Genomic DNA, 4,501 nt, shown 5'->3' with positions numbered 1-4,501 from the left:
TTTTTCCTAACCAGACTTCCCCCACCCCTCCAGATCTCTGATGACACAAAAATGTTAAAATGTTTGGTATTGCCCCATACATCCCTGGGGTCAGATTTATTTATTTTCTAATCCATTTCTTTTCTGCATTTTTATTTTATTATTTTTACATGATTCTTTTAATTTGCCAGAGGGCACATGTGCTCATAGGAGAAAGACAGAAAAAGAGAGAGAATAAGAAAGTACTCCTCATGGAACATGGTCACACTGTAATCTCATCTTCTCCATTTCTCCCCCTTCAGGGATTTTGGGCACATAGTACATGCACTCAGTGTGTTTCTCAAGCCTCCATGTACAAGACTTGATTCACACTGTTGGCCATGCAGGATCCAGCCATTTTAACCACCAAGCCACAGGCTAACCCTTCTTTATGGTTTGTAATAGACAATTTCTTTCTCTTTCTTTCTTTTAGATTTGCTATAGGGCTTGTATGCTCAACAGAGAGAGACAGAGGCAGAGGGAAAGTGAGAAAGAAAACCCCATCTTTCCCAGGAGGGATAGCCATGCCACATTCTCTTTTCCTCCATTCTTCTCTCAGGATTTTGGTCATGCACACATATGCACCCAGTATGATTTCTAAGCCTCCATGTCTGAGACTTGAATTGCACAGATCCTGTGCAGGATCCAGCAATCTTAACTAACATGATCTTGATTGAACCTAATAATTTCTAATAATGCATCTTTGAATTTAGTGATCTTTTTTATGTCAACTAAATTCTGTTATTGAATCTGTCTAAAAATAGTGCATTTTAAAAATTCCCATTATTTTAATTTTTAGTTCTAAAATTTGTTTGGTTCTTTTTAAAAATATTCTATTACTTTGCTAAAAATTTTTATCTTTCTATTCATTTCAAAAGAGCATTTTCCCTCATTTGTGTCATTTTTATAATAACTACTTTATAAAGTCCTTGTCTGATCATTTTGACATCTATATCATCTGGGAATTGACTATGCTGATTTTCTTCTCCATGACATTTTATATTTTTCTAGTTTTCCCCATACCAAGAAATTTTGGGTTATGTTCTGGACATTTTAAATATTGTGTTTCGATTGTCTGGGTCTTGGTTAAATTCTAAGGAGAATGTTGATATTTTATTTAGCAAGCAATCAACTCAGTTGGATTCAGGCCACAAGTTCTGACTAGTCTTTTGAGGGTTGTGGTTTTAGTGTCAGTTCCATTTTGAAAGCCTTTGAAATACTATTTATATCTGTCTGATTTTTGCTACACCCAGTTGCCAGGCTGAGATTTTGGTGGTGGTCTATGTTTTATTTCAGTGATTTTAGTATAACATGTAGGGTCAAGTTCATGTATATAAAGTTTAGGGGCGAGGTCAAGAGTTTAATAAACAACTTCGTGTATTGTCTCCCCTAATTTCTAACTCTCCATGGACATCTCTGGTAATTTATGTCTGGAAAGCTTGGGATTTGGTTAACCTACTCTATTGTATACTTTACATTATTGCACCTTCATCCAGAGCCAAGCAGTCTCTCAGCAGAGAGAAGGAAAAAAAAAAAACAAAAAAAAAAAACAGACAAATAAACAAAACATTGTTTTTGTTTTTGCTGATCTCTTTGAACCCACAGCTCTTAGGACTGGAAACAAAGCTTACTATCCCTCAGAGTTGTAGAGTTGTGGGCACCACTACATAACACTGTTGCTTTTAGGACACAGCTTTATATCCCTCAAGTCTGAACTAGAGAGTTTCTTTGGGTGCTTTCTCTATCTATGCTGATACCTACTTCCCAGTTTCAAGATGAGTTCAATCCAAGTCCAGAGTTATGAAGGGGAAAAAAAGTGGTAAACTCACTGCAAGTCTGGCCATGCTTCTAATTCTGTTCTTCTTCAACATATCTGCAGTTTACTATTACAGTCCTCGGATAGCTGCTCAATGCATTCTCTCCAGGATTGAGAGTTCCATTCAGTGAGAGAGAAAGAACAAACTGTGCTGAGTCTTACTCAGAATCAGAAACCATGGTTAAATTTTGAAACAAATATTATGACATTACACATGAAAATATATAATAAAATGTGCAATACTAATTTTCCTAAGAAAGATTTTTTTTTTCTGTAGGGAATGTGCACTTCCCAGAGAGACAAAGAGAGAAAAAGTGAGAAACCATCCCCCAAGGGGAGATGGACACACTACAATCCCTTTTCCATTGTCCTCTTGGGACTTTGGGTACACATGCACATGTGCTTGGCATGAATTTCAAGCCTCCATGTCCAGGACTTGAACTGTGGTCTCCCATGTGGGAGTCCAGCACCTCAGCTACCATGTCACCTGCTAGACCCATGCTAAAGTTAAAAAATAAATAAATAAATAAGAATTGCCAAAGGGTTCATATGCTCACTGGAAAGAGACAGAGAGAGTGAAGAGGGGAAAGTATAAAAGCACATCCCTTCCCCATGGGGCACGGTCACTCTGTAATCTCTTTTATTCTGTTTCTCCCTGTTTTTGTTTATTGAGGTACAAATGTACATGTGTCTGGCATATTTTTCAAGCTGCTGGGTCCTGGACTAAAACTATACTCTCGATCATGTGGGATCCAGCTGCCTTAGCCACCAGACCACAAGTAGCCCACATGTAGAATTTAATCTGAGCTCTTTGTTTTAATATAAGATCCTTTGCTATGAATATAAGATATTCACAAAAGCATTAATTACACTCAACTCAAATTCCATCATTCAATTAAAGAAACATTATACAACGGGTACTTCAAGTAACACAATTTACCAGGCACTACAAGATATACTATTTCACATGGCATTTGTCAGAACTGGTTGTCTGTCAGTGTTGAAGCCAATGTACAATAAGTTCCCCACTGTCAGTAGGATAGTTGTTTTACTTCTGGGGATCCAACAATATTTGTAATCTAATTTTAAGCTATCTTCTCCTTGTGTTCCTAATTCAGCAGGCAATCGTGTTCTTAATATTAAGGAAAAATTATTATTTTGACAGATTGATGAGCAATTTCTTCAAAACTCTGTATTGGCTTGTTTTTTAATAAAGTTGTTCAAAAGCATCTATGTTCTACCTCCCTGATCCATGGCTCTGTTTTGGTTTTCAATGATATAAGTCAGCTGCTTTCTTCTTAAGGAGTGCGTAGTTGAATCATTTTCACAATATCACTAAAGATTATTTTTTAACTATTGTGAATATTACTAATTGGTTTATTTACTATCTGTGTGAAAAACATTAGCAAATTCAACATGGGAGCAGTCTTTTTTAGCCAAGCCTGCAAAAACCACACAAAATAAACAAAATCCTTAAGAAGACTTCTTGATGAAAGCAATAGATTTTCCTTCTTATTAGCATGTTTAAAATTAGAATTTCTCTTTGGTTTATTGAATGGAAATGGAAAGGGTTTGCTTTATCAGGAAATCAGTAAATGAAAAATAACTAATATATTGAAAAACTATAGGATTATTAAAAACCAGGCATTCTTGCTAAGTTTGGTATTAAAGCAAAGTTCTGTGCAAAGGAAGTATAATAGAATATGCTACAACAAAAGTCTCTCATGCTTTAGAAATGAAACATGAGTATCTATAGCTGAGGAGTTAATTAAAGCAGTAGATATCTTTCACTGTAAAAGCGAAGGTTTCCCTAAACCCTGTTTCTTAGGAATGAAAATATTCTAGAATCAGAAAGCTATGAATGAAATTCTAGCTCTAATTCATCTGTTTTCAAAATCTTGGGCAAGTTCTTAGCCATCTAAGACTTAGTGCACTCATCTATAAGATGGGGGTGATAGTATGCATTACTTCATCTTGTTGCTATGATGATAAAATATAAGACAATGTTCAGCACAGACTACACAGTAAATTGCTGTTTTAGTCAAGTTTCTCTAGGGAAACAGGACCAATAGGATATGTATAGACAGATAAGAGAGAGGATTCATTGGGAAAATTGAATCATACCATGATGGCAGCTTAGAAGCTTATTCAACAGGCAGCCTGTAATCTGAAAATCCTGGGTTGTTGGTAGATTGGCTCAGTTCAAGTTCAAAGGTCTCAGAGGAAGGAAAGTTGAAAATGTAACTTTTAGTCCAAGGCCCAAAGCTTAAGAAAGAAGGGAACCACTGGCGTGAGTATTGGAGTCCAAAGTTGGGTAAGCCTTGAGTTCTGATGTTCAAGACAATGAAAGAAGTCTATCCCACTCTCTCAGAGCTTGGTCCCTATGGCCTTGTTCTGCCTGAGCTCGGAGTTCAGAGGGTTTTTGTTTGTGTGTTTTGTTTTTGCCATAGAGTGTGTCTGTTCACTAGAGAGAGAGAGAGAGAGAGTCAGAAAGAGGGAAAGTAAGAATTCGCTCCCCAGTGAAGACGGCCACACTGCAATGCCTTTTTCTCCAGTCTCCTCTCAGGATTTTGGACACATATGCTCATGTACTCAGCAGAGCTTCAAGTCACCAGGTCTGGGATACAAACCACGGTCATGTGGAAGTCCAGTATCTTAACCACTATG

Source organism: Tupaia chinensis, unplaced genomic scaffold (assembly GCF_000334495.1).
Source record: "Tupaia chinensis unplaced genomic scaffold, TupChi_1.0 Scaffold145147_1, whole genome shotgun sequence".
Taxonomy (NCBI): domain Eukaryota; kingdom Metazoa; phylum Chordata; class Mammalia; order Scandentia; family Tupaiidae; genus Tupaia; species Tupaia belangeri.
This window is presented reverse-complemented; position numbering follows the sequence as displayed.